Source organism: Ranitomeya imitator, chromosome 10 (assembly GCF_032444005.1).
Source record: "Ranitomeya imitator isolate aRanImi1 chromosome 10, aRanImi1.pri, whole genome shotgun sequence".
NCBI classification, from domain to species: domain Eukaryota; kingdom Metazoa; phylum Chordata; class Amphibia; order Anura; family Dendrobatidae; genus Ranitomeya; species Ranitomeya imitator.
The window spans coordinates 88489317-88508221 of record NC_091291.1 but is presented as its reverse complement, the minus strand read 5'-3'; the positions used below and the strand labels follow the sequence as shown (position 1 = coordinate 88508221).

The window sequence follows — 18905 nt, the reverse complement described above, 5'->3', positions numbered from 1 at the left end:
AATATAAACTTATCATTTTCACTCACAAAGCTACCCACAGTTCGGCACTGCCCTCCCTCTCCTCCTGTAATGCCTCGGGATTTGATCCAGCAGTCTTCTGTTTGTCTGCCTTCGTCTTTATCCAGTGAGCCACTGTAGATCCTGTTGCTGTCCAGCTGCTGATTACTCTTTGCCTTTCGTCGTCTCCTTTCTTACAGCAGGTGTTTTCCATTTGGTATTAGGCCTTTCCTATCACTCTGCAGGGACTTCTATTTAAACATCACTGCTGCTTATGTTCCCTGCTAGTGATAGCTTACAACTACCTCGTTTGGTGGTGAAGCAGTTGTCCTTGTTTGTGGCAGTTTGTTGGTGTTTTCACTAGGAGATATCTGCACGTTTGTGGTAGTGTGTGTATTTCCTCATCGTCTCCGACTTGGTTGGTCGCTCCTTCTGTTTCCCTGATTTCCATTTTGTTGTTTCATGAGTGGTTTTGTATGATTGCAGTTTTCTTTCGACCCAAGTCTGTTTCCCCTATCTGTCTGATTTGTGTTATCCTTTTAATGTCTGTCCCATAACTCCCTGGATGGGAGAGGAAATAGTTCAGTGTGCATTCAGGAGCATAATAAGGTTGGAGACCCAGGCCTCTTTACCATCAAGAGTACCCCTGGGACATGGATAGTGAGGGTCCCAGTTCCAGGGACAGTTTTATGCACCTCTCCCTTAGTTCAGACTGGCACATCATGACACCTCCCTCATCTCTCTATGACAGTACTCATTGCAAAAAACGTATCAACCAAATACCCTGTTTTTTACATCTTTTACTAGCACTTGCGGATTACTGCGATTTTTTTCAAACTGAGTGTTTTTGGTTTTACTATTCTCTTTTGTGTCTTCAGGTTTCTTGGTGGTGTGTGAACATGATCCTACAGACTTGTTCACTGTGCGAGTAGCCCATGTGTTCCTGTTTCCATAATTGTTCTCTTGTGTCTACAAGACTGGGGAGTTATCCACCACTCCTCTTGGGCTATCTGCACAAAAGCTGTTCTACCCTGTATGCACACATGGATTTTTCCTCTCTGAACCCTGTTCATACAGGTAATATACAGATGATCAGGTTTTTAAATACATCAGATAGGGATTGCATACATTAGTTAGGACTGCTCTGATATGGGTATACCGTGAAGTTTGGTAGAGCAGCTTAGTATACATTTTTTGCAAAAAACGTATCAACCAAATACCCTGTTTTTTACATCTTTTACTTGCACTTGCGGATTACTGCGATTTTTTTCAAACTGAGTGTTTTTGGTTTTACTATTCTCTTTTGTGTCTTCAGGTTTCTTGGTGGTGTGTGAACATTCTACAGACTTGTTCACTGTGCAAGTAGCCCATGTGTTCCTTTATCTAATAACCTCTGCTGAAATCGATAGAGGATTATGGATTGAATGAGATAAATTTGTGTCTTCTTTTAACCTATCGCTATCTCTTTAATTAATTACTAAGTGGGTGCTGTCTCTTTAAATGATGGTTATTCTAAGTGGGCACAATCTCTCTAGATGATTCTTCAGGCCATTGTCCAATACAGGTCTCCTCTAATACATTATACTTTATGGTGCAAGCACTGTGGACAGTTTGAAGAAGATGAAAGTATAAGATCAGCACCATCTTTTGAAGACTTTGACATTTCTTCACATTGCATAGGCGTCATGGCCATTCTGAAGGAGTCTAAAGTATAAGACCTGCACCATTTTTTTGAAGATTTTGAGTGACAATTCCTCCACTTTACGAGCGTCAAGGCCGTCTTTTTTTAAGCCCATAGCGTGATGCATACACAATTTTCTTGGAGATCTTTATGGCTTTGTGTTTCCCATTATGTAGTAGGTGTAATATTAATAATATAAGCAAATACCTCCAATTAGAAATGTAGTATAGTTCTTTTGATTGGCTATGCTTCATACCCCATGTGCAGGGCATTGCAGTAGCTTAGGTTATGACCATTAACAGCTAACTAACTATCACCATATGAGTGATCGTAACCACGGATACTTAAGCTGCTGTAATGCCCTGCACATGGGGTAAGGGACATAGTGAATCAGAAGAACTATACTACACTTCTAATTGGAGGTATTTGCTAATAATGTTATTATTACCCCTACTATATAATGTAGTGTTCCCCAACTCTGGTCCTCAAGAGCCACCAACAGGTCATGTTTTGAGGATATCCTTAGTATTGCACAGGTTATTGAATGCTTGCCTGTCCATGTGAGGCAATTATCACCTGGGCAATACTAAGGAAATCCTGAAAACAAGACCTGTTGGTGGCTCTTGAGGACCGGAGTTGGGGAACACTGATATAATGGGATAGGATCTTGGAGATGTTAAGTTTAGGATTCTTTTATCTACTATATAATTGTCTAAGGGTCACTTCCGTCTTTCTGTGTCTGTCATTCATTGGTCGCGGCCTCTGTGTCATGGAAATCCAAGTCGCTGATTGATCGTGCCGATGGTTGTGGGCGTTTTGCCACGACCAATCAGCGAAGGCCATAGTCTGGCAGCGAAATGGCCGCTGCTTTACTGCCCTGCAGTCAGCGCTGAGCGCTCACACAGGGTTAATGCCAGTGTTAACAGACCGCGGTGTAACGCACTCCATTAACGCAGCTATTAACCCTGTGTGACCAACTTTTTACTATTGATGCTGCGTATGCAGCATCAATAGTAAAAAGATCTAATGTTACAAATAATAATAATAATAATACACAAAAAGGTTCTCACCCTCCAACGTCGCCCGCTGTCTTCGGCAGTGCAAGCGGCAGGTTCCGGTGCCAAGGATGCTATGTGAGAAGGACCTGCCATGACGTCATGGTCATGTGACCGTGACATCATCACAGGTCCTGCGCTCATACCAATCCTGGGACCGGAAGCTGCCGCGTGCACCGCACACAGGGCCAGGACTTTAAGGGGCCTTCAGAAGGTGAATATATGTTAATTTTTTATTTGAACTCTTTTTTAACCACGCATATAGTGCCCACATTGCTATATACTACGTGGGCTGTGTTACATACTGCGTGGGCTCTGTTATGTACAGTACTACATCTCTGTGCTATATACTATGTAGCTGGGCAATATACAATGTGACTGTGCAATATACAACATGACTGTCCAATATACTACCTGGCTGTGCAATATACTACGTAGCTCTGCTATATACTACGTGACTGACAAATATACTACATACCTGTGGAATACACTACGTGGCCTGTGTTATATACTACGTAGCTCTGCTATATACTACGTATGCTATGTTATATACTACGTGGCTGTGTTATATACTACTTAGCTCTGCTATATACTACGTAGCTATGTTATATACTACGTCACTGTGCAATATAGTACGTAGCCTGTGCTATATACTACCTACATATTCTAGAATACCCGATACATTAGAATCGGGCCACCATCTAGTATAGACAGATATATGGCCCATAACAATCACTGGTCAGCAATATAGCAGGTAGGTTTGCATAAAATTCCCATATTGCAAGTATAGTGAGGATTCTGTATTATTGATCTTTTTACATTATTGTTGTCATCACATCCAATTACACTTTGTATTTGATGGGAAGTGTCGGCGACAAACAATGATTTTTATGTCTTCATAAAGGATGCAATCAATGACAAAAGAGCAAATTATCGTTTTCTTGCTCTATTGTTGGGCAATAGTCAGTAAAAAGGTTTATACAAGCCATCATTCAGACAATGTAAAGAGGCCCTTTATGGCCACAGTAAAGATTTCAAAATTTAAGGCTTTTTTTTAAAACTAGATTGTGATTTTGAAAATTAAAAAAAAAAATTAACAATAGTTTAACATAAAATCTTAATTCAAACGATAATGCGGAAACATCTGTGTACTTAGAGGGTTAAGGTACCTTCACACATAACGATATCATTAACGATATCGTTGCTTTTTGTGACGTAGCAACGATATCGTTAAGGAAATCGTTCTGTGTGACAGCGACCAACGATCAGGCCCCTGCTGGGAGATCGTTGGTCGCTGAGGAAAGTCCAGAACTTTATTTCGTCGCTGGACTCCCTGCTGACATCGCTGGATCGGCGTGTGTGACACCGATCCAGCGATGTCTTCACTGGTAACCAGGATAGACATCGGGTTACTAAGCGCAGGGCCGCGCTTAGTAACCCGATGTTTACCCTGGTTACCAGCGTAAAAGTAAAAAAAACAAACACTACATACTTACCTACCGCTGTCTGTCCTTCAGCGCTGTGCTCTGCACTCCTCCTGCACTGGCTGTGAGCGTCGGTCAGCCGGAAAGCAGAGCGGTGACGTCACCACTGTGCTTTCCGGCCACTGTGCTCACAGTCAGTGCAGGAGGAGTGCAGAGAAGCAGAGCGCCGGGGACAGACAGCGGTAGGTAAGTATGTAATGTTTGTTTTTTTTACTTTTACGCTGGTAACCAGGGTAAACATCGGGTTACTAAGCGCAGCCCTGCGCTTAGTAACCCGATGTTTACCCTGGTTACCCGGGGACCTCGGGATCGTTGGTCGCTGGAGAGCGGTCTGTGTGACAGCTCTCCAGCGACCAAACAGCGACGCTGCAGCGATCGACATCATTGTCGGTATCGCTGCAGCGTCGCTGAGTGTGAAGGTACCTTTAATGTTTTTTACCAACTGCCTATTGGACTCAGGATGATTTGTGCTCTTATTAGGCTGTAAATTATGGATGGATTTTTATAACTCTTCTGAGTCTAATCATAGGGCTTGAGGGTTGTAATCTCTAAAATACGTGGCTCAGCTAATATAGGCCACAGTTATGTTTGCAGTCTGTCCATCGTAAGTGCAAATATTACTTTTAAGTGCACTTACTTTCAAAGATTATTTAATTTTTGTTCTAGATCTCTCCTTTCTGTAGTATAGGCTTGATCACCATCGCCAGAGCCGCCGCCTCGCCCCAACCTTCTGTCTCTTCCCCACTATCCCATAGAATGTAAGTCCGCAAGGACAGGGTCCTCTCCCCTCTGTACCAGTCTGTCAATGTAAACCTGCTTACTGTAATCGATATCTATAACCCTGTATGTAACTCCTTTCTCATGTACAGCACCATGGAATTAATGGTGCTATATAAATAAATAATAATAATAATTTTATGTTTTCTTATGAAATTGTCCTTTTCCTAAATCTATTGTTCAACTCTAAAATATCTGTAATAAAGTGGAGGTGCTGCCCACACCCCCTTGAAGATGTGGGTTGTTACAGTATATAATGCATTGCACTGTTTTAAATGTGACTTTGCCTGCTTAGTAATTTGCATGCATTTAGTTGGGTACACATAGAGTTAATAGTTGGGACTAGCCCAGAATGGGAGGAGTTATGTGGGAAGACAGAAGATGACTCACTGATAGTGAGTTAGTTAGAGCCCGGTACTCAGAAGAGACAGACCTAAGACCTAACAGTTGGTCCTAAGGACCAAGGAAGCATGAAGAGATATTTGATGGAGAGATTTGATGAAGACATTTGACAGATTGGAATTCCAACCAGGAGGCCACTTAAACAGTATGAAACTTAACCCAGGGGAAGTAGAAGGCCCACTTAAAGGGGATTGATTGAGAAAGAATTGTATTAGCAGGACTTTAGTGAATTGTTATCTGTATTGAAAAGGAACTCAATTGTGTGTATTATATGGAAGCAATGATCACCATACTTGGACTTAAACTCTCCTTCAGAGATCAGTGGACTTTCACGGTTTTAGTGAGGATGTCATGCCGATACATCTGAAGCAAAGGGGTCCTCATTACTAGGTTGTAAACTAAGAATAGCTGGGAGCCTCCCAGGTACGGACTGGGATGAAATTCAGCCCTGGCATTTGCAATCACACAGGCCCATGTTGTCCTCGTCCCCAAGCACCAGATGGGGATATATTACTAATATTACACTGAATGGAGGAAAGCAAGATTTACTACAAGATTAATATTTCTAATGATACTTGTGGCCTCCTGGAGTAAGTGACGTAGTCAGTGACTTTGTGCTCCATCACAACTGTTAACCATATGGGTGTCTTGAGAACACCGATTCTGTTAACAACATAGCAGACACGGCAGCTCATGACCAGACAGGCCCTGCTGGCATTTGCCAGAATTGCCAGATGGCCAGTCTGGCCCTGGAGCGGCCATAGCATTACACCTTAACCCATGCCTCTCACAAGAAGACAAAGTCTCTCATAATCATTTGCTGGATTGTCCTGAGATGTAAGAGTGTGAAAACCAAGAGAAATGAAGTGTTATTAAATATAACTGAGAAGTGCCCATGTCTGCTTAATGCAAGAGAAACCTTACTGAAGAAACATGCCTATTATCTGATGTACACAGCTCTTATCAAGTTCACGATCAGTTAAAACAAATTTAATGTTGGACTTTGGTCTCCCTCAATTCGTTCCCTAACATCTGGTCTTGGCCTGCCCTGTATAATGGCACCATGCAGTCCGCAGAGACATATCGCCCAGGTAACAAGAGCGCACACACAGCCAGGACTCCCATGTTAATATAGTGCGCCGAGGTGTAAAACACGAGTACCTCACCCATGGCTACCGATCGGCGACACGTTACATATCACCTAATAGAAATTATTCCTCTTTGACTGTAAATATGAAAGGCTACCGTGCACATTAGACCAAAATAATAGATTGTGCCCATATCAGTGATATCAGACAGCTGTATAATGTGTATAGGGACTTCCCAACTCTCCTCCCTACAGATGATGTCGGCGAGAAAAGGATCCAAACTGCTGTATTTCCAAAGGCCGATCCTTTTGTTCTCCCCATAATCAGGCCCTCTAGCAGAAGAGTCTGGCAGAGGTTTTCTCATGGAGAACCCATAAATGCTTGGCCAAGCTAAGTACTCCAGGGTATGGGAAAGTCAACAGCAATAGCTGTCGGCCAACTGACCGTTCGGCCAACAGCTGTCTAATGTGTGCGGGGCCTTTACCAATTGGATTATCACGGCTGAAGTAGACAATGCCATTGCTATGACAAACAATTATATAGTAGAAGGTAGGTCTTCTGAACTTCTTAGAGCTAAAGTACACTGAAGCATTATCAAATCTTATTAATATCCATCTAAATAATAATAATTTTAGTAACAATAGTTTTGTTTCTATAGTGCCAACATATTCCGTAGCACTTTACAGTTTAGAGGTGACTTGTACAGACAATAAAAGACATTATAGAAAAGCAATAATCACATAAATCAACAGATACAAGAGGAGTGAGGGTCCTGCTTGCAAGCTTACTATCTATGAGGAAATAGGGAGGACACGAAATGTGGATGGTAACAATTGCTTGTAATGTATGGTCTAGCTATCAATGTAATAGACAATATTCTAAAAAATAATCCATCTTTTTGGAATATAAAACCTTCATCTATATAAAGACCCCCAAAATAATATTATTTCGAAAAATGAAAATGTTATTGGGTTTTATAGCTATTTTCAACAGTGCCTTATAGAGGGACATTGGAGTGACATTCCGCAAAGTATAGCACATGTATGAAAGAGGTATGAGAAATATATCCCAATAGTTGTTGAGAGCTGCTGTTGCATACTAGCTGGGACAGTTTCAAAGTTTTAAGGTTGAAAGAACTGGACCATTGAGTCCAACCCCATGAGGCAGATGCAAATTGCCCCATAATATGAATAAGTTCCATAATCTCACAGCTCTTACAGCAAAGAATCGACGTTCGTTAAACCATCTTTCTTACAGAGGTAGAGGATGCTCTGCTGTGATCATTGCAGGCCCACATGCAAAAGATCATTACAAAGATCTACTAGATGTACTAGTGAGGAGCGAGTGTACTCGTTGCTGGGGTTTTCCAGAGCATGCTCGTGTAATCTCCGAGTATTGGTGGCTGTTTGGAGATTTAGTTTTTGTTGACGTAGCTGCATGATTTACAGCTGCTAGCCAGCCTGAGTACATGTGGGAGTTGCCTGGTTGCTAGGTAATCCCCACATGTAATCAAGCTGTCTAGTAGCTGTAAATCATGCAGTTGCGGTGAAAAAAACTTAATCTCTGAGCAGTCACAAATACTCGGAGAGACCACCTGAGCGTGCTCGGGAAAACCCGAGCAGCGAGTATCACTACTCTGTACTCTCCCCTCACATTGTACCCTCCCTCTGTATATTGTAATAATCATCCCTAAGCCTTTGTTTTCCAAACTGAATAACTCCAAGTTTGATAACCTGTCTTGGTACGGCAGTTCAGCAATTCCCTTAACCCCATACTGACCTCCAATACGTGTTAAAACAGCAGTCGGTAAGAGGCCTTATTTTGGACTGCCGTTTTAAAAGGCAATTGGGAATAAATAAATAGCACTGCCCTGTGGGTGAAATTCTCATGAGTGACAGCTGACAACCTGAGGAACCCATCGGGGCCGATTAACCTCTTAAATACCGCTGTCACTCGCAATAGAAATATTTGAGTGGTTAAAAGGGGGTATAAAGGCCCCCTTTGACAGGATCGACCGCACGGGTGCAGATCGCTGTCATGGTACTCTGAGGTCATCGGATGACCCCATGGTACTGTGGCCTGTTAGATCTCACTGACTCAGAGTCTAACAGGCTCTGTCAGTGAGTCACTGACAGTTCTCAGGCACTGCAGTACAGGAGTACCGCAATGCATGAGACCAACAATCAAAGTAAAAAATATGTCCACACAGTAGGACTTAGCAAAAAAAGTTAAATAAAACATTGTAAAAAACCACAAAAAAAAGCGCACACAAATCATGAAAAGCCGATTGGACACTAAAAATGGAGGCTTTGTGATAAATCAAAAATAAACAAAAAATGTTTGCATAATTGTTGTTTCTGCCTCTAGAGTGATTCAATCTATAAAACTGTCATGAAAAATAGTGAAAACATGCCAAAAATGTCGCTTTTTCATCATACTGACACTCAAAAAATGTACTAAAAAGTAATCAAAGAGCCTTATGTAAAAAAAATGGTGTAAATGAAAACATCAAACCATCCCACAAAAAACAAACCTTAATAAACAAATTGGTCTCATCACTCATCAAAATATGCCCATTGGCACTTCAACTAAATACAACCACCAAGTCCCACATCAATTCATGTAAAGGACAAAGAAGAGATCCCACACTTTATAAAATCAAATGTATTTTTCTTCAAGCCAAAAAAGGACAATAAACAACAAAGAGTAAAAAAGCAAAAATGCCGTCTAGGAGACGCCAGATTACTATAATAGAAAGAATTCCCCACACATGATTAACAATTCAAAACAAATAAGTTGTCCAGCTATCAATCAATATTATATGAGACGTTGTACCATAAGTCATTCAAAAGACAAGAATCCAGGATTTTTTCACACCTTTTAACTCCAGCCAGACATAATATGTCCGAACCTCAATGTAGTCTTATCCGTGATTATAAATTATATACCAAACCTAACATGATATAATATAATACCCAGGAAAACGGAGACCTATCTTTTATAAGTCACTGCATGGTCTCCACACTATTCTTGTACCAATAAGCTTCCCCTGGTGTTCGTGGTTATATTAAAAACAATCCAAAGTTAGAGAATAAAGGTGGATAAGGGTGGATATTTACCTGGTGTGTGGTATAGATCTGGCGTCCCCTCACCCCGACGCACGTTTCACCGCCAGCTTCTTCCGGGGGCCCCGGACTTGTGGGACTTGGTGGTTGAATTTTTTTTATATACAGTGGGTAAAATAAGCATTTGATACACTGCCGATTTTGCAAGTTTTCCCGCCTACAAAGAATAGAGAGGTCTGTAATTTTTATCGTAGGTATACTTCAACTGTGAGAGACAGAATCTTAAAATAAAAATGAAAATCACATTGTATGGTTTTGAAATAATTAAATTACTTTTCATGGCATGAAATAAGTATTAGATCACCTACCAACCAGCCACAATTCTGGCTCTCACAGACCTGTTAGTTTTTCTGTATGGCCGGCGTCACATTACCATAGAATACGGACAAGTGCTATGTGAGAAAACATCACATAGCGCTCGGACCACTGTTAATCATTTTTTCCCAGGTGTATTCGACGTGCATGTAAAAATAGCAGCATGCTGCGATTGGATGCGTTTATCATCCCAGACTCGTCAATGCAAGCCTACGGGTGCAAGAAAAACTCGGACACCACATGGATCATTCATCTAGCTTGCGACAAATACGCACACATTTTCCTCATTTCAGCCCATTGAGCCATTAAATTCAATGGGGAAAGTCAGAAAAATACAAAGCCATACGGATGTCATACGCATGTCATACGGATGCATAAGTGTGAGAAAATCGGATCATCGCATTGCAAACGTATCACACACGGATGACCATACGCAAAACACTTGTGCAATTCTTGCAGGGAGACTCGGACCGATTTTCCATACAGTTAGTGTGACGTCGGCCTAAGAGGCATTTCTTCTCTGCACTCATTACCTGTATTAATTGCACCTGTTTGAACTTGCTGCCTGTATAAAAGACACCTGTCCACACACAATCAATCACACTTCAAGCTCTCCACCATGGCCAAAGTCAAAGAGCTGTCTAAGGACACCAGGGACAAAATTGTAGACCTGCACAAGGCTGGGATGGCCTACAGGACAATAGGCAAGCAGTTTGGTGAGAAGGGATCAACTGTTGACATAATTATTAGAAAATGGAAGAAACAAAAGAAGACTGTCAATCTTTCTCAGTATTGGGCTTCATGCAAGATCTCGCCTCGTGGAGTAAAGGTACCGTCACACTAGACGATATCGCTAGCGATCCGTGACGTTGCAGCGTCCTCGCTAGCGATATCGTCCAGTGTGACAGGCAGCAGCGATCACGCCCCTGCTGTGCTGTCGTTGGTCGGGGAAGAAAGTCCAGAACTTTATTTGGTCGCTGGACTCCCCGTAGACATCGCTGAATCGGCGTGTGTGACACCGATCCAGCGATGTCTTCACTGGTAACCAGGGTAAACATCGGGTAACTAAGCGCAGGGCCGCGCTTAGTAACCCGATGTTTACCCTGGTTACCATCCTAAAAGTAAAAAAAACAAACACTACATACTTACCTACAGCCGTCTGTCCTCCAGCGCTGTGCTCTGCACTCCTCCTGTACTGGCTGTGAGCGTCGGTCAGCCGGAAAGCAGAGCGGTGACGTCACCGCTCTGCTTTCCGGCCGCTGTGCTCGCACAGCCAGTACAGGAGGAGTGCAGAGCACAGCGCTGGAGGACAGACGGCTGTAGGTAAGTATGTAGTGTTTGTTTTTTTTTACTTTTAGGATGGTAACCAGGGTAAACATCGGGTTACTAAGCGCGGCCCTGCGCTTAGTTACCCGATGTTTAGCCTGGTTACCGGCATCGTTGGTCGCTGGAGAGCGGTCTGTGTGACAGCTCTCCAGCGACCAAACAGCGACGCTGCAGCGATCCGGGTCGTTGTCGGTATCGCTGCAGCGTCGCTAAGTGTGACGGTACCTTAAGGATGATTCTGAGAAAAGTCAGGAATCAGTCCAGAACCACACGGTAGGACCTGGTCAATGACCTGTAGAGACCTGGGACCACAGTCTCAAACATTAGCATTAGTAACACACTACACCATCATGGATTAAAATCCTGCAGGGCACGCAAGGTCCCCCTGCTCACACCAGCACATGTCCAGGCACGTTTGAAATTCACCAGTGACCATCTGGATGATCCAGAGGAGGCTGGAGAGAAGATCATGTGGTCAGATGAGACCAAAATGGAACTTTTTGGTATCAACTCCACTCGCCGTGATTAAAAAAGCCTTTTTACTGTGTGATAGCAGCAAAAACTATATTAATAAATCTTTGCACAAGCCTGAACAATAAAGCCATCTTATGTCATTCCGTATGTCATGTGAGTGCTATGTGAGTGTGCGATGTGTTTTCTCGTCTGTCATGCGTGGGTCATCTGTATGCAATCCGTATGCAATATGTGTTTTTAGCATCATCTTTTACATACTATAATAATACTCTATGCAAATTAAATCTAGTCATCATAAATAATAAAGCAATCTTATATAAATGTATAAATAGATAGGATAGAATAGATAGACAGACAGACAGATCCTGCAGATATATAATTTCAAAAGCCCCCTACATATAATAAACTAGCATCTTTATGTGCCTTTCATATGGCACTACACTAAAGGGTGTGGAGCTTTATTTAACCTAATAAATAAATCAATTATGTGGGGCCCCCCTATTTTTTATATCCAGCAAAGGTAAAGTAGACAGCTTCAGGCTTATATTATGATGCTGGGAAGGTCCATGGTTATTGGGCCCTTTCGAGCCTAAAAATACCAGCCTGCAGCTGCCTCAAAGTGGCGTATCACATTAGATGCACCATTTCTGGCTCTTTGGCTCCTCATGATTCTCTAGGTGTGTTGGTATTTGGGATAATTGTAGTTGGGATTGATGTCAGATATGAAATGTCCCAAAACACAGCTGGCATCAGGTGGATTCCATGGACTACCTCGGACCAACATTTTTTTTTTTAACAAATTGATGAACCAAGAAAAGTATCGGGGAGTGCTTTTCAACAAAAATATTTTTGTTCGTGGGTGTTTTTTCTTTTTACTTACTGGGTTAGTAATGAGAGTTACTGATAAACACTTCTCCATTGTTAACACCAAGGCTTGGCATCAGCTGTATTTTTGGTCAGTTCTTGGCTGACATCAACCTCAACTACCATAAATCCGATGGGCAATGCCTCAGGGCAACTGGGAGGAGATGATGCAAAGCACCAGAATTGGCGCATCTAATATGATGCGCCACATCTGGGGTGGATGAAAGCTTTTATTTTTAGGCTGGGAAGGGTCCAATAACTATGGACCTTCCCAGCATGACAATATCAGCTTGCTGCTGTCTGCTTTACCTTTGCTGGTTACCAAAAATAGGGGGAACCCCTTGTCATTTTTTTAAAACATTTATTTATTAGGTTAAACCAGGCTAAACACCCACATGAAAGACACTAAAGGGTACAAGTTTATGATATCCAGAGGGTTGTGGCATTATAAATCTGAAGGATATCAAATCTGCAAGATATCTAGCTATTGTATCTATCTATTCTATGTATCTAGTATCTTTCTGTCATCTATTTACCTATAGCTTTATATTATGCTTTTTTTCTTTGAATTTTGTGCATAAAAATCACACGGCATACGAATGGTTCATGTGCCAGTTGTTTTTTTCTCGCACCCAGTGACTTGCATTGGCGAGTCCTGGATGCTTTATGCAGCCATATGCAGCATGCTACGATTTTTTCCTCAGCCCGATTCCAACTGAGGAAAAACTTGCAGATGAAAACTGCCTCACTTAATAACATTGGTGTGAGTGCAATATGATTTTTTATCACATTGCACTTGGCATATTTATAAACAAGTGTGAGCAAACACTTATAGTGAGCAGTTCCGTCTGGGGTCTGAATCACATTTTTGTGGGATTTACATGGAAACCCTGATATAAATGCTCATTGTATAATACAAGAATATGATACCAGTCTTAAGCCCCCTTAACACATCTGTTTCTTATGTTCGTATGCTGTCCGTTTTTAAGGACCAGAAATACGGACACCGCAGGTCACACATGGCCAGCTTACAAACAGAGGCTACCATAAGAACAACCACCTCTGACCTGTGGTATCCTTAATTACATCATCACTCATCACTGCAGCACGTTCTCACATTACTGTGAGTGTGTTCCAGCGGCCGTGCTGAGCAGTCACATTTTTGATGTCACCGCTCAGCACCAGGGCAAGTAGGAAGAGCCAGAATTAGCGCATCTAATGGATGTGCCATTTCTGGGGAGGCTAATGGCTGGTGTTAATAGTATGTGAGGGGGCCAAAATCCACGGCCCCTTCCCAGCCTATTGAGATCATGCCTCAGTTGTCTGTTTAGTCTTTGCTGGTTAATTGCTCGGAGATTTAGTACATGTGGGGATTCCCTGGCAACCAGGCAATCCCCACATGTAATCAAGCAGGCTAGTAGCTATAAATTATTCATCTGCCGCTGTTAGGGCTAGCGGAACGCACCAAATAATAAGACAGATAGTGTATGGTGCGTTCGCAGCCCGAGGTCCACCGTGCAGAGATGGAACCTGCTGCTAAGTAATGACGGACTATATGGCGGTACTCATAAGTATGCACACGTGGGTTAAACTTCACCCAGCGTGAAGGAAGCGATCCTGTTGCGTCACAGGATCGCGGTACCGCACATAGAAGGCGAGCAAGTAGTCAGCGAACTCAACCCCAACTAGGATTGAAGTCCGATTAGACCCTTGCTGGCACAACACCGCAACTGGGTGTGTAAGGAAGCTGAATAACAATATTAGGCACAAGAGTGCATGCGGTGCCGCACTGACGAACGCCACTAACCACCCAGGCTTGGGTAAGGAAAGCACAGAGGAAGTGCACGGTGCCGTACTGGCGGTCACAGCAACTGGACGCTGTAACGTGTGATTAGTGCTGTAGGATAAGTCGGGCGCTAGATAGCAACCATACACCTTCCGCGAACAGACATTCAATAGGGAAGGGGTATCCAAGGACGACTTGCACTCACAACAAACACACATAAGCAAATGTACACTAGCGCATGGCCGTGCGGTCATGCGCAGTTTATATAGTTGCAGCACAGGAAGTGGCCACGGAAACTTTGCCCTTCCAAGACCTGCCAAAAGGACCAATGGAATGTGCTGCAGAGCCTGAGCACATGACCCTCGATCTCAAACGGGAGATCTTGCCCTGGGCATGCTCAGTGTGTGCAGACAAGGACTTAGTCCCAGAGAAGTCCGCTCGCTGCTGACCAGCACTGGGTTTAATGGCAGAAGCTGAAGAAGCAGCAGTAACTCTCTGTACAGAGTGAGACTGAGCAAGACGCTGGGACCGACGTCCCTGCTGAGCAGACTCCACTGCGGCTGGATAAGAATGGGAGACAGCAGCGGAGATGGCTCGAGATTCCCCCTGTGCAGAAGCGGGAACTCGAGACCTAACAGCCGCGATGAAAACTAAATCTCCAAGCAGTCATAAATTCTCGGAGGTCACCCGAGCGTGCTTGGGAAAACCCGAGCAACGAGTACACTGGCTTATCGCTAGTTCCCACATTACTGGTACAACAAAGACTATGAAGATGTGATGGCTCCCACCTCCTCAAATAAAATTCAATGAAATCTGGGCTCCCAAATGCAAATGTCCCCTCCTTCTGAGCCCCACTGTGACTAAACTGCAGTAATCAGCCACATGTTTGGCATTATTGTAGTGGGGAGAGCCCAGTTAACAATTTACAGGGTGTGTGTCTCCAGAAGCATAAGCTGGGGACAATGTATGGGGGAGCTACAATATATGGGGTGCACTACACAATATGGGGGCACGATATGTCGACACTAAAGTGGCATATTTCAAATTCACCAGAATAAAGTCTGGCGTGGATGTTACAAAATAGTCATTGAAGCCATAGGTGAATTCATTGAGAGGTGCATTTTCTACAATAGTGTCACTTTTGGGGTTTTTCGGCTGTTCTATTGTTTTAGGAACGCTGCGAATGTTGCTCACAAACTATTCTAGGGCTCCAAAAACCAACTAGCGTTCCTGCCTTCTCAGCCCTGATGTGTTGTCTAACAGTAGTTTCCAATCACTGCGTTTGGGAGAAATTATGCCAAAAATTGCGGGGTCCAGTTTCACCTATTAACCCTTGTGTAACTGACAAACTTTAACCCCTTCATGACTCAGCCTATTTTGACCTTAATGACCTGACCATTTTTTGCAATTCTGACCAGTGTCCCTCCTTTATGAGGTAATAACTCAGGACGCTTCAACGAATCCTAGCGGTTCGGAGATTGTTTTTTTCGTGACATATTGGGCTTCATAATGTTAGGGCTAGCGGAACGCACCAAATAATTAGAGAGATGGTATAAGGTGCGTTCGCAGCCCGGGGTCCACCGTGCAGAGATGGAACCTGCTGCTGAGTAATGACGGACTATATGGCGGTACAATGAAGATACACACACGGGTTAGCTTCACCCTGTATGAAAGAAGCGAACCCTGTTGCGTCACAGGGCCGCGGTACCGCACAAAGAGCGCAAGCAAGGAGTCACAGAACTCAATCCCAAGACTCAGGATTAGAGTTTGTCTAGACCACTTGCGCTCGACACCGCTAGTGGGTGTCAGAGTATAACTTAAATAATAATTTTTATGCACAAGAGTGCGTGCAGTGCCGCTCTGGCAAACGCCACTAGATAACAATCATCCTTACACGAGCAGTCATGCACAAGGGAGGGGATAATTAATGAGTGACTTTCACACATCAGCACACACACATTTTCAAGTATACACTAGCGCATGGCAGAGCGGCCATTCAAACCTTTTATAGCAGCAGTGCTACAAGACCTTCCAGATGGTCCAATAGCAGCCGTAACAGGACCTGAGCATATGACCCCCGACCTCCAATGGGAGGTCGTCCCGTGGGCATGCTCAGTATGGGAAAAGCAGGACTTAGTCCCAGAAAGACCTGCTCGCTGCTGATCAGTGCTGGCTACAAAGGCAGAGACTGGAAGGGCAGCAGTAACCATTCACACATGAGCCAGATGCTGGGACTGATGTCTCCGTTGAGCAAGCTCCACTGCGGCTGGAGAAGAATGGGAGACCGCAGCGGAGATGGTTCGAGGTTCCTCCAGTGCAGAGGCAGGAACTCGACACCTAACACATAATAGTGGTAAATTTAGGTCAATAATTTTTGCGTTTATTTGTGAAAAAAAAGGAAATTTGGTGAAAATTTTAAAAATTTTGCAATTTTCAAATTTTGAATTTTTATTCTGTTAAACCAGAGAATTATGTGACTCAAAATAGTTAATAAATAACAATACCCACATGTCTACTTTACATCAGCACAATTTTGGAGACAAAATTTTTTTTTGCTAGGAACTCACAAGAGTTAAAATTTGACCAGCGATTACTCATTTTTACAACAAAATTTACAAAACCATTTTTTTTAGGGACCACCTCACATTTGAAGTCAGTTTGAGGGGTCTATATGGCTGAAAATACCCAAAAGTGACACCATTCTAAAAACTGCACTCCTCAGGGTGCTCAAAACCACATTCAAGAAGTTTATTACAGGGAACCTGTCACCTGAATTTGTCGGGACCGGTTTTCGGTCATATGGGCTGAGTTTTCAGGTGTTTGATACACCCTTTCCTTACCCGCTGGCTGCATGCTGGCCGCAATATTGGATTGAAGTTTATTCTCTGTCCTCCGTAGTACACACCTGCGCAAGGCAATCTTGCCTTGCACAGGCGTGTACTACGGAGGACAGAGAATGAGCTTCAATCCAATATTGCGGCCAGCATGCAGCCAGCGGGTAAGGAAAGGGTGAATCAAACACCTGAAAACTCTGCCCATATGACCGAAAACCGGTCCCGCCAAATTCAGGTGACAGGTTCCCTTTAACCCTTTAGGTGCTTCATAGCAGCAGAAGCAACATGGAAGGAAAAAATGAATATTTAACTTTTTAGTCACAAAAATGGTATTTTAGCAAAAAATTTTTATTTTCCCAAGGGTAAAAGGAGAAACTGGACATTGAAAGTTATTGTACAATTTGTCCTGAGTATGCCGATACCCCATATGTGGGGGGAACCACTGTTTGGGCTCCAATCTTTAGCGGACACCATGCCGCGTTTGGAGAGGCCCTGTGTGAGCTCCCCCACAAGTGACCCCATTTTGGAAACTAGACCCCCCCAAGGAACTTATCTAGATGCACAGTGAGCACTTTGAACCTCCAGGTGCTTCACAAATTGATCCGTAAAATGAAGTACTTGTTTTTCACAAAAAATTTCTTTTAGCCTCAATGATTACCTTTTCACATGAGCAACAGGATAAAATGGATCCTAAAATTTGTTGGGCAATTTCTTCTTCATACACCAATACCTCACATGTGGGGGTAAACTACTGTTTGGGCACACGGCAGGGCTCTGAAGGGAAGGAGCACCATTTGACTTTTGAATGAAAAGTTAGCTCCAATTGTTAGCGGACACCATGTCACGTTTGGAGAGCTGCTGTGTGCCTAAAACTAGACACCCCAAGGAACTTATCTAGATGCATAGTGAGCACTTTGAACCCCCAAATGCTTCACAAAAGTTTATAACGCAGAGCCGTGAAAATAAAAAAATCATTTTTCTTTCCTCAAAAATTATCCTCAAGGGTAACAAGAAAAATTGGATCCCAAAAGTTGTTGTCCAGTTTGTCCTGAGTACGTTGATACCATATGTGGGGGGGAACTGCTGTTTGGCCACACGTCGGGGCTCGGAAGGGAAGTGGTGACGTTTTGGAATGCAGACTTTGATGGAATGGTTTGTGGGTGTCATGTTATGTTTGCAGAGCCCCTGATGTGCCTAAACAGTAGAAACCCCCACGAGTGACCCCATTTTGGAAACTAGACCCCCCAAGGATCTTATATAGATGTGTGGTGAGCACTTTGAACCCCCAAGTGCTTCACAGAAGCTTAAAATACAGAACCGTGAAAATAAAAAATATTTTTTTCCCACAAAAATCATTTTTTAGCCCCCATTTTTTATTTTCCCAAGGGTAACAGGAGAAATTAGACCCCCAAGGATGTTGTGTAATTTTTCCTGAGTATGCTTATGCCCCATATGTTTGGGTAAACCACTGTTTGGGCCCACGTCGGGGCTCAGAAGGGAGGGAGCACCATTTGACTTTTTGAACGCAAGATTGGCTGGACTCAATGGTGGCGCCATGTCGCATTTGGAGACCCCTGATGTGCCTAAACAGTGGAAACCCCACAATTTTAACTCCAACACTAACCCCAACACACCCCTAACCCTAATCCCAACTCTAGCCATAACCCTAATCACAACCCTAATCCCAACACACTTCT

General features: G+C 43.2%; 1 protein-coding gene across 2 annotated transcripts in view; it reads right to left on the bottom strand.

The window, feature by feature from the left end:
- Positions 1-18905, bottom strand: part of GRIK4 (glutamate ionotropic receptor kainate type subunit 4) — a 583539-nt gene that overhangs the window by 492390 nt on the left and 72244 nt on the right. Inside the window, exon 2 of one of the 2 annotated variants that reach the window (XM_069742917.1) lies at positions 9604-9766. The exons of the other annotated variant lie outside the window; for it this stretch is intronic. The gene's annotated coding sequence lies outside the window, so the exon portion shown is untranslated. The remainder of the gene's footprint in view (positions 1-9603; positions 9767-18905) is intronic. 2 annotated transcript variants of the gene reach the window in all.